General features: G+C 47.0%; 1 non-coding gene and 2 pseudogenes across 1 annotated transcript; all 3 read right to left on the reverse strand.

Annotated features, from left to right (window-relative positions):
• Positions 1-4449: 4449 nt before the first annotated feature.
• Positions 4450-4531, reverse strand: trnas-uga (transfer RNA serine (anticodon UGA)). The gene has a single exon. It is a non-coding gene; the product is annotated as a tRNA-Ser (tRNA).
• Positions 4532-4871: 340 nt separating this feature from the next.
• Positions 4872-4990, reverse strand: LOC135568474 (5S ribosomal RNA; annotated as a pseudogene).
• A 241-nt stretch (positions 4991-5231) lies between these two features.
• Positions 5232-5350, reverse strand: LOC135568473 (5S ribosomal RNA; annotated as a pseudogene).
• Between the last annotated feature and the right edge of the window lie 7177 nt (positions 5351-12527).

A 12527-nucleotide genomic window follows, 5' to 3' on the forward strand; every position in this document is an offset into this window, starting at 1 on the left:
TCTGTATAGATGTGGGAAACTCTCTTTTCATGGCACTTCAATATTGAAGTGATTGTGTAGTTTAGAGTGTGTAGTCTTAGAGTGATTATCTTAATTCACCGAGGTTAGCTAGCCAGCTATTTTGTCGTCCTTAACGTAGGAGACACTCCTAGCTAGCCAATAGCCAGCCAACGTCTACTGAATAGAACTTTCGCATTCCGGTCGCATTCCGCGTCGCTCCACAGGTAGTATCACTTTTTCATTTCATTTCATTACAGTCCCAACGGTGTGATTTGTTTGATCGTAGCTAGCTACATAGCTAGCTACATAGCCGTCTTTGTTTCAAAGATAATTGTGTAGTCTAGAGCGATTTTCTAGGTTAGCTAGCCAGCTATTGTCGTTCTCCTACGCAACGTAACGTAACCAACACTGCTAGCTAGCCAGCTAGCTCCCGATAAGCAGCATTGTAGAAACTTCACACTCAACGGTACGACTTGATTAGGGTAGTGTCAACAACGCAGCTAGCCTACCCCAGCAGTACTCTATCATTTTAATCATTTTAGTCAATTAGATTCTTGCTACGTAAGCTTAACTTTCTGAACATTCGAGACGTGTAGTCCACTTGTCATTCCAATCTCCTCTGCATTAGCGTAGCCTCTTCTCTAGCCTGTCAACTATGTGTCTGTCTATCCCTGTTCTCTCCTCTCTGCATAGACCATACAAACGCTCCACACCGCATGGCCGCAGCCACCCTAATCTGGTGGTCCCAGCGCGCACGACCCACGTGGAGTTCCAGGTCTCCGGTAGCCTCTGGAACTGCCGATCTGCGGCCAACAAGGCAGAGTTCATCTCAGCCTATGTCTCCCTCCAGTCCTCGACTTCTTGGCTCTGACGGAAACATGGATCACCACAGACAACACCGCTACTCCTACTGCTCTCTCTTCGTCCGCCCACGTGCTCTCGCACACCCGAGAGCTTCTGGTCAGCGGGGTGGTGGCACCGGGATCCTCATCTCTCCCAAGTGGTCATTCTCTCTTTCTCCCCTTACCCATCTGTCTATCGCCTCCTTTGAATTCCATGCTGTCACAGTTACCAGCCCTTTCAAGCTTAACATCCTTATCATTTATCGCCCTCCAGGTTCCCTCGGAGAGTTCATCAATGAGCTTGATGCCTTGATAAGCTCCTTTCCTGAGGACGGCTCACCTCTCACAGTTCTGGGCGACTTTAACCTCCCCACGTCTACCTTTGACTCATTCCTCTCTGCCTCCTTCTTTCCACTCCTCTCCTCTTTTGACCTCACCCTCTCACCTTCCCCCTACTCACAAGGCAGGCAATACGCTCGACCTCATCTTTACTAGATGCTGTTCCTCCACTAACCTCATTGCAACTCCCCTCCAAGTCTCCGACCACTACCTTGTATCCTTTTCCCTCTCGCTCTCATCCAACACTTCCCACACTGCCCCTACTCGGATGGTATCGCGCCGTCCCAACCTTCGCTCTCTCTCCCCGCTACTCTCTCCTCTTCCATCCTATCATCTCTTCCCTCTGCTCAAACCTTCTCCAACCTATCTCCTGATTCTGCCTCCTCAACCCTCCTCTCCTCCCTTTCTGCATCCTTTGACTCTCTATGTCCCCTATCCTCCAGGCCGGCTCGGTCCTCCCCTCCCGCTCCGTGGCTCGACGACTCATTGCGAGCTCACAGAACAGGGCTCCGGGCAGCCGAGCGGAAATGGAGGAAAACTCGCCTCCCTGCAGACCTGGCATCCTTTCACTCCCTCCTCTCTACATTTTCCTCCTCTGTCTCTGCTGCTAAAGCCACTTTCTACCACTCTAAATTCCAAGCATCTGCCTCTAACCCTAGGAAGCTCTTTGCCACCTTCTCCTCCCTCTTGAATCCTCCTCCCCTCCCCCCTCCTCCCTCTCTGCAGATGACTTCGTCAACCATTTTGAAAAGAAGGTCGACGACATCCGATCCTCGTTTGCTAAGTCAAACGACACCGCTGGTTCTGCTCACACTGCCCTACCCTGTGCTCTGACCTCTTTCTCCCTCTCTCTCCAGATGACATCTCACGTCTTGTGACGGCCGGCCGCCCAACAACCTGCCCGCTTGACCCTATCCCCTCCTCTCTTCTCCAGACCATCTCCGGTGACCTTCTCCCTTACCTCACCTCGCTCATCAACTCATCCCTGACCGCTGGCTACGTCCCTCCCGTCTTCAAGAGAGCGAGAGTTGCACCCCTTCTGAAAAAACCTACACTCGATCCCTCCGATGTCAACAACTACAGACCAGTATCCCTTCTTTCTTTTCTCTCCAAAACTCTTGAACGTGCCGTCCTTGGCCAGCTCTCCCGCTATCTCTCTCAGAATGACCTTCTTGATCCAAATCAGTCAGGTTTCAAGACTAGTCATTCAACTGAGACTGCTCTTCTCTGTATCACGGAGGCGCTCCGCACTGCTAAAGCTAACTCTCTCTCCTCTGCTCTCATCCTTCTAGACCTATCGGCTGCCTTCGATACTGTGAACCATCAGATCCTCCTCTCCACCCTCTCCGAGTTGGGCATCTCCGGCGCGGCCCACGCTTGGATTGCGTCCTACCTGACAGGTCGCTCCTACCAGGTGGCGTGGCGAGAATCCGTCTCCTCACCACGTGCTCTCACCACTGGTGTCCCCCAGGGCTCTGTTCTAGGCCCTCTCCTATTCTCGCTATACACCAAGTCACTTGGCTCTGTCATAACCTCACATGGTCTCTCCTATCATTGCTATGCAGACGACACACAATTAATCTTCTCCTTTCCCCCTTCTGACGACCAGGTGGCGAATCGCATCTCTGCATGTCTGGCAGACATATCAGTGTGGATGACGGATCATCACCTCAAGCTGAACCTCGGCAAGACGGAGCTGCTCTTCCTCCCGGGGAAGGACTGCCCGTTCCATGATCTCGCCATCACGGTTGACAACTCCATTGTGTCCTCGTCCCAGAGCGCTAAGAACCTTGGCGTGATCCTGGACAACACCCTGTCGTTCTCAAATAACATCAAGGCGGTGGCCCGTTCCTGTAGGTTCATGCTCTACAACATCCGCAGAGTACGACCCTGCCTCACACAGGAAGCGGCGCAGGTCCTAATCCAGGCACTTGTCATCTCCCGTCTGGATTACTGCAACTCGCTGTTGGCTGGGCTCCCTGCCTGTGCCATTAAACCCCTACAACTCATCCAGAACGCCGCAGCCCGTCTGGTGTTCAACCTTCCCAAGTTCTCTCACGTCACCCCGCTCCTCCGCTCTCTCCACTGGCTTCCAGTTGAAGCTCGCATCCGCTACAAGACCATGGTGCTTGCCTACGGAGCTGTGAGGGGAACGGCACCTCACTACCTCCAGGCTCTGATCAGGCCCTACACCCAAACAAGGGCACTGCGTTCATCCACCTCTGGCCTGCTCGCCTCCCTACCACTGAGGAAGTACAGTTCCCGCTCAGCCCAGTCAAAACTGTTCGCTGCTCTGGCCCCCAATGGTGGAACAAACTCCCTCACGACGCCAGGACAGCGGAGTCAATCACCACCTTCCGGAGACACCTGAAACCCCACCTCTTTAAGGAATACCTAGGATAGGATAAAGTAATCCTTCTCCCCCCCCCCCCTTAAAAGACCTAGATGCACTATTGTAAAGTGGCTGTTCCACTGGATGTCATAAGGTGAAAGCACCAATTTGTAAGTCGCTCTGGATAAGAGCGTCTGCTAAATGACTTAAATGTAATGTAATGTAAATGACACAGGCACAGTGTTTTTGTTTTTGCAGAATATTAAAAATACGATAGTAATTCACTACTCATATTTAACTAGGTGTCATTTACATTACCTTAAGTCATTTATTTTTCAACTGGATTTGACAAAGGTGCATGACATGCAGGCGCTAAAAAGTTGTCAGGAGTGGGTTTCAAACCATGCCTATAGGGGAGTCTGCGACCTGAATGACTTAATGGTTATTTTCAATGCAATCGTGTTTTTCTTTTTCTTTTAGGGTTTAACAAGGTTTCTCACCTATGACCTGTGGCTTGACATTAGATGTGGCCAGTTCGATTACCCTGCAGGCTTTAAGAGTGTCTTCAGAATATGGCCATTTTGACATGAATTTAAAAATGCCTCAGATAGGACCAAAAAAGTGTCTGGAGCTATCCGTCAGGGTAAGAGTGACAACAGGTTTCCACATGTCAAAATGGGGGAAATGGCTTAATGATTATTCATGAGAATCGTGTTGTTGTATTGTTGAGTGTATCATGAGACTTCACCTGAAATCTGTGGCTTGACTACAAACCTGTAACCTATGCTACTGTGGCCTATAGAGCTAGAAGGATGGATAACCAGGTGTGTAAAGGTGTGAGGTGGGATTGATGGCGGGATTGATGGCCTGCAGTCCTATCCCTAATGGACAACTAATGGTCTAGAAATGCCCGGAGGGGTCAAGAAAATGCATTTTTGTTGTCGGCAAGATTCAAACCTGCGCAGGAAGACCCTAATGGATTTCAAGTCCATTGCCATAACCACTCGGCCACGACAACAGGCTTGTTAGGAGTGAATGGGCCACCAGGCATAGCCTACAGAAAGTGATAATTTTACAACTGAAAAACAATGAAGTAACTCATTAACTCATTATAATGCAATAAAATGAAATGTTCCCCTCATTCATTTGTTATTAAGTACATCTGTTTTCTTATTTTCCTTGATCTTTGCTCAGCTCCAGAAGGTTTGCATTTGAGAGGGTTTATTATAAATTGTTATTTCATCATCTTATTATTACTGCTAAGCAGCATGACTCCTGAGAGGCACTAACTTATTTCAAAGCGAGGGCACATATTTCATTCAGCCTTGTGGTAAAAAACGGACAAAGAGTTGACAAAAAGCTTACAGCACCTGGTATTCCCAGGCAGTCTCCCATCCAAGTACTAACCAGGCCTGACCCTGCTTAGCTTCCGAGATCAGACGAGAGCAGGCGTACTCAGGCCGGTGTGGTCGTAAGAGAGAAAGTATCTCTTGGTGCACTATATAAAGTCAAAGTGAGTCTGATTAACAGCTGTTGCATTTTCACCATTTAGATAAGCATCTTTGTGTCACTCAAAAAGTGGAAGAAATTGCATATACTGTCGTCATAATTTGCAGCACAGATTGTTGGATGAAATACAAACTAACCTTGCTTACTTATTTCAAAGCGAGGGCACATATTTCAGCCTTGTGGGAAAAAACGGACAAAGAGTTGACAAAAGCTTACAGCACCTGGTATTCCCAGGCGGTCTCCCATCCAAGTACTAACCAGGCCCGACCCTGCTTAGCTTCCATGATCAGACGAAATCAGGCGTACTCAGGCCGGTGTGGTCGTAAGTGAGAAACTATTTCTTGGTGCACTATATAAAGTTAAAGTGAGTCTGATTAACCTGTTCCTCCTACCCTCTACTTTTTTGAACATTCTGTTAAAAATCGCGCAACATTTCAGCGCCCTGCTACTCATGCCAGGAATATAGTATTTGCATATGATTAGTATGTGTGGATAGAAAACACTCAGACGTTTATAAAACTGGTTAAATCACGGCTGTGGCTATAACATAACGTGCGTTTCATCGGAAAGCGCAGGAAAAACTGATCACTGAAAATGGAAAAATATATTGCTGCGCGACTTGAACCCATTGATAAAGGTGAACCACAATTAATGAGGCTGAGGTTGCAGTACCTACAGCTTCCACACGGTGTCTAGAGTCTTGTCATTTGCCTACGATTTGTTTCTTGGTCAAACAGATACAAGGCAGCGCAGTTCTTCAGGTCTAGGACCTGATATTTTGGTTGAGTTTCTAGCCGGACATTTTTCCAGACGGACAGCTATAGAATATACTTCACTTCGTCTTGTGATTAATTTGATCGCTTATTAACGTTTACTAATACCTAAAGTTGCATTACAAAAGTATTTCGAAGTGTTTTGTGAAAGTTTATCGTCGACTTTTTGAATTTTAAAAAAATGACGTTACGTTATGAAACGCTGTTTTTTTTCGTTGATCACACAGTCTACATATAACGATATCTAGGCTATATATGGACCGATTTAATCGAAAAAAGACCCAATAGTGATTATGGGACATCTAGGAGTGCCAACCAAGAAGATGGTCAAAGGTAATGAATGTTTTCTATTTTATTGTGCGGTTTGTGTAGCGCCGAATATGCTAATTATTTTGTTTACGTCCCCTGCGGGTCTTTTGTGGTGTTACATGCTATCAGATAATAGCTTCTCATGCTTTCGCCGAAACGCATTTTAAAAATCTGACTTGTTGCCTGGATTCACAACGAGTGTAGCTTTAATTCAATACCCTGCATGTGTAAGCAATGAATTTGTATCCGCTCTCGTTGTACTTCGACTGCATATGTTCCGCCATTTTCAACAAATCTGGAAACGATGTGAAGCCACGCCCAGTTCCCGAAGAATTGCATTATTGGCCCTAAAGTACGGAAATAGTGTCCTCTTCGTGTATTCCTCATATTTTGGCTAATTTAGTACGACATCCTCAAACATTTGGCATACTAAATATATCCATAGTATTTTTTTATTTCTATTTTATTTCATCTTCATTTAACCAGTTAATGCTAGTTGAGAACAAGCTCACATTTACAACTGCAACCTGGCCAAGATAAAGCAAAGCAGTTCGACACATACAACAACACAGAGTTACAGATGGAATAAACAAACATACAGTCAATAATACAGTATAATAAGTCTATATACAGTGTGTGCAAATAAGGAAATGATAAGGGAGGTAAGGCAATAAATAGGCCATGGTGGCAAAGTAATTACAATATAGCAATTAAACACTGGAATGGTAGATGTGCAGAAGATGAATGTGCAAGTAGAGATACTGGGGTGCAAAGGAGCAAGATAAATAAATAAATACAGCAAGGGGATGAGGTAGTTGGATGGGCTATTTACAGATGGGCTATGTACAGGTGCAGTGATCTGTGAGCTGCTCTGACAGCTGGTGCTTAACTTCTTGGATATAGGGGGCGCTATTTTCATTTTTGGATGAAAAACGTTCCCGTTTTAAACAAGATATTTTGTCACGAAAAGATGCTCGACTATGCATATAATTGACAGCTTTGGAAAGAAAACACTCTGACATTTCCAAAACTGCAAAGATATTGTCTGTGAGTGCCACACTGTGATGTTACAGAAAAAAAAAAAAAAAAAAACTCTTACACAAATAATCTTTTTGGAAAAAAATGAACATTTGCTATCTAACTGAGAGTCTCGTCATTGAAAACATCCGAAGTTCTTCAAAAGGTAAATGATTTTATTTGAATGCTTTTCTTGTTTTTGTGAAAATGTTGCCTGCTGAATGCTAGGCTTAATGCTATGCTAGGCTATCAATACTCTTACACAAATGCTTGTGTAGCTTTGGTTAAAGCATATTTAGAAATTCTGAGATGACAGTGTTGTTAACAAAAGGCTAAGCTTGTGTTTCAATATATTTATTTCATTTAAAATCCAAGATGGCGTAGCAGTCGGACGTGTGTTTTGTCTTGTCCCGTCCTGTATAGTGCTGAATATACTCTCCTGCAACCCGCATCACCCAATGTGGTACGGATCTGCTTTTTCTATGCTTTAGAATCGGAACCCTCATCAGAAGCTAGCCGCTAACTAGCTACTAGCTAGCCACTGCTAGCGGTCTTCAACGCTAACTAGGACACCAGCGCGACATCTACCCAAAGCATATCAGACTGCTTTTTCTCTACCACATCTCCGGATTCCTACCGCAAGCTCTGAAGCTTTATACCGGATCATCGTAAATAGCTAGCTGCAATCCGAGTGGCTACTCCTGGCTAACGTCTCTGTCCCAGAGCAAGCACCAGTTAGCCTGGAGCTAGCCTCGAGCTAAGCCCATCTCCCGACTACCCGAAGAGGTCCAAAAATACCTAATTTGCCAATTGGCCTGGACCCTCTACTGACCCTCTACTGCCGACACGGAGCCCCGCCGATCCATCACGACTGGTCCGCCGACATAATCGTCCGAGGGGTTTCAACAGGCTTTTCCGCTGCGACATCGCCAAAGATCCATCTGCTGGCCAAGGCCCGCGAGCTTTCTGAATCGCTGTATCTCCAGCTCACCGCATGAAGAGGAATAAATAAACAGACTCACCCCATCGCGACGTCCCCCAAAGGTTAACTCTCTAGCCCTCGCTATCTCCCTGCTTGCTAATTCGGCCTGCTAACGGCTAGCTTGTCAAGCTCCGGTCCGCTAACTGCTACCTTGTCTAGCTCGGGCCTACGAACTGTTAGCTTGTTAGCACAGGCCTGCTAACCGTCTGTACCACCGCGTCCCAATCACTCTCTGACCCCATTTACTTTCTATCTCTTTTTGATTTTTAATTTGTTTATACCTTCCGGAAACCTGCCTCACCCAATGTGATACGGAATCGCTATTACTTTTACTCTTATTTTTATTTTTATGACACACTCAAGAACCTCCAGACGCTAACCAGCTAACTAGCTACAAGCTAGTTAGTCATTGTTAGTTAAAAAAAAAAAAAAAAAAAAAAACCTGGATAACACTCGCCAGCCCAGCCCCCTGCCCATCCACCGCTGCCCCCTGGACACTGATCTCTTGGCTACATAGCTGACGCACGCTGGACTGTCCATTAATCACGGTACTCCTTTCTGCTTGTTTGTCTTACCTGTCGGCCCCGTTGCCTAGTCAACGCCATTTTACCTGCTGTTTGTTGTGCTAGCGGATTAGCCTCGCCTACTGTTTTTAGCTAGCTTTCCAAATTCAACACCTGTGATTACTGTATGCCTCGCTGTATGTCTCTCTCAGATGTCAATATGCCTTGTATACTGTTGTTCAGGTTAGTTATAATTGTTTTAGTTCACAATGGAGCCCCTAGACCCACTCTGCATACCCCTGTTACCTCCTTTGTCCCACCTCCCACACATGCGGTGACCTCACCCATTACAACCAGCATGTCCAGAGATACAACCTGTCTCATCATCACCCAGTGCCTGGGCTTACCTCCGCTGTACCCGCACCCCACCATACCCCTGTCTGTGCATTATGCCCTGAATATATTCTACCATGCCCAGAAACCTGCTCCTCTTATCCTCTGCCCCCAACGCTCTAGGCGACCAGTTTTGATAGCCTTTAGCCGCACCCTCATACTACTCCTTCTCTGTTCCGCGGGTGATGTGGAGGTAAACCCAGGCCCTGCATGTCCCCAGGTACCCTCATTTGTTGACTTCTGTGATCGAAAAAGCCTTGGTTTTATGCATGTCAACATCAGAAGCCTCCTCCCTAAGTTTGTTTTACTCACTGCTTTAGCACACTCTGCTAACCCTGATGTCCTTGCCGTGTCTGAATCCTGGCTCAGGAAGGCCACCAAAAATTCAGAGATTTCCATACCCAACTATAACATCTTCCGTCAAGATAGAACTACCAAAGGGGGCGGAGTTGCAGTCTACTGCAGAGATAGCCTGCAAAGTAACGTCATACTTTCCAGGTCCATACCCAAACAGTTCGAACTACTAATTTTGAAAATTACCCTCTCCAGAAATAAGTCTCTCACTGTTGCCGCCTGCTACCGGCCACCCTCAGCTCCCAGCTGTGCCCTGGACACCATTTGTGAATTGATCGCCCCCATCTAGCTTCAGAGTTTGTTCTGTTAGGTGACCTAAACTGGGATATGCTTAACACCCCGGCAGTCCTACAATGTAAGCTAGATGCCCTCAATCTCACTCAAATCATCAAGGAACCCACCAGGTACAACCCTAACTCTGTAAACAAGGGCACCCTCATAGACGTCATCCTGACCAACTGGCCCTCCAAATACACCTCCGCTGTCTTCAACCAGGATCTCAGCGATCACTGCCTCATTGCCTGTATCCGCCATGGAGCCGCAGTCAAACGACCACCCCTCATCACTGTCAAACGCTCCCTAAAACACTTCTGTGAGCAGGCCTTTCTAATCGACCTGGCCCGGGTATCCTGGAAGGACATTGACCTCATCCCGTCAGTTGAGGATGCCTGGTCATTCTTTAAAAGTAACTTCCTCACCATTTTAGATAAGCATGCTCCGTTCAAAAATGCAGAACCAAGAACAGATACAGCCCTTGGTTCACTCCAGACCTGACTGCCCTCGACCAGCACAAAAACATCCTGTGGCGGACTGCAATAGCATCGAATAGCCCCCGTGATATGCAACTGTTCAGGGAAGTCAGGAACCAATACACGCAGTCAGTCAGGAAAGCTAAGGCCAGCTTCTTCAGGCAGAAGTTTGCATCCTGTAGCTCCAACTCCAAAAAGTTCTGGGACACTGTGAAGTCCATGGAGAACAAGAGTACCTCCTCCCAGCTGCCCACTGCACTGAGGCTAGGTAACACGGTCTCCACCGATAAATCCACGATTATCGAAAGCTTCAATAAGCACTTCTCAACGGCTGGCCATGCCTTCCGCCTGGCTACTCCAACCTCGGCCAACAGCTCCGCCCCCCCGCAGCTCCTCGCCCAAGCCTCTCCAGGTTCTCCTTTACCCAAATCCAGATAGCAGATGTTCTGAAAGAGCTGCAAAACCTAGACCCGTACAAATCAGCTGGGCTTGACAATCTGGACCCTCTATTTCTGAAACTATCTGCCGCCATTGTCGCAACCCCTATTACCAGCCTGTTCAACCTCTCTTTCATATCGTCTGAGATCCCCAAGGATTGAAAGCTGCCGCAGTCATCCCCCTCTTCAAAGGGGAGACACCCTGGACCCAAACTGCTATAGACCTATATCCATCCTGCCCTGCCTATCTAAGGTCTTCGAAAGCCAAGTCAACAAACAGGTCACTGACCATCTCGAATCCCACCGTACCTTCTCCGCTGTGCAATCTGGTTTCCGAGCCGGTCACGGGTGCACCTCAGCCACGCTCAAGGTACTAAACGATATCATAACCGCTATCGATAAAAGACAGTACTGTGCAGCCGTCTTCATCGACCTCGCCAAGGCTTTCGACTCTGTCAATCACCATATTCTTATCGGCAGACTCAATAGCCTCGGTTTCTCGGATGACTGCCTTGCCTGGTTCACCAATTACTTTGCAGACAGAGTTCAGTGTGTCAAATCGGAGGGCATGCTGTCCGGTCCTCTGGCAGTCTCTATGGGGGTGCCACAGGGTTCAATTCTCGGGCCAACTCTTTTCTCTGTATATATCAATGATGTTGCTCTTGCTGCGGGCGATTCCCTGATCCACCTCTACGCAGACGACACCATTCTATATACTTTCGGCCCGTCATTGGACACTGTGCTATCTAACCTCCAAACGAGCTTCAATGCCATACAGCACTCCTTCCGTGGCCTCCAACTGCTCTTAAACGCGAGTAAAACCAAATGCATGCTTTTCAACCGATCGCTGCCTGCACCCGCATGCCCGACTAGCATCACCACCCTGGATGGTTCCGACCTTGAATATGTGGACATCTATAAGTACCTAGGTGTCTGGCTAGACTGCAAACTCTCCTTCCAGACTCACATCAAACATCTCCAATCGAAAATCAAATCAAGAGTCGGCTTTCTATTCCGCAACAAAGCCTCCTTCACTCACGCCGCCAAGCTTACCCTAGTAAAACTGACTATCCTACCGATCCTCGATTTCGGCGATGTCATCTACAAAATGGCTTCCAACACTCTACTCAGCAAACTGGATGCAGTCTATCATAGTGCCATCCGTTTTGTCACCAAAGCACCTTATACCACCCACCACTGCGACTTGTATGCTCTAGTCGGCTGGCCCTCGCTACATATTCGTCGCCAGACCCACTGGCTCCAGGTCATCTACAAGTCCATGCTAGGTAAAGCTCCGCCTTATCTCAGTTCACTGGTCACGATGGCAACACCCATCCGTAGCACACGCTCCAGCAGGTGTATCTCACTGATCATCCCTAAAGCCAACACCTCATTTGGCCGCCTTTCGTTCCAGTACTCTGCTGCCTGTGACTGGAATGAACTGCAAAAATCGCTGAAGTTGGAGACTTTTATCTCCCTCACCAACTTCAAACATCAGCTATCCGAGCAGCTAACCGATCGCTGCAGCTGTACATAGTCTATTGGTAAATAGCCCACCCATTTTCACCTACCTCATCCCCATACTGTTTTTATACTGTTTTTTTTATTTTATTTATTTATTTACTTTTCTGCTCTTTTGCACACCAATATCTCTACCTGTACATGACCATCTGATCATTTATCACCCCAGTGTTAATCTGCAAAATTGTATTATTCGCCTACCTCCTCATGCCTTTTGCACACATTGTATATAGACTGCCCATTTTTTTTTTCTACTGTGTTATTGACTTGTTAATTGCTTACTCCATGTGTAACTCTGTGTTGTCTGTTCACACTGCTATGCTTTATCTTGGCCAGGTCGCAGTTGCAAATGAGAACTTGTTCTCAACTAGCCTACCTGGTTAAATAAAGGTGAAATTCATGAATAGGAAACGTTGCGTTATGGTAATGAGCTTGAGGCTATGATTACGCTCCCGGATACGGGATTA

The sequence above is a fragment of the Oncorhynchus nerka genome, unplaced genomic scaffold, assembly GCF_034236695.1.
Source record: "Oncorhynchus nerka isolate Pitt River unplaced genomic scaffold, Oner_Uvic_2.0 unplaced_scaffold_1562, whole genome shotgun sequence".
Taxonomy (NCBI): domain Eukaryota; kingdom Metazoa; phylum Chordata; class Actinopteri; order Salmoniformes; family Salmonidae; genus Oncorhynchus; species Oncorhynchus nerka.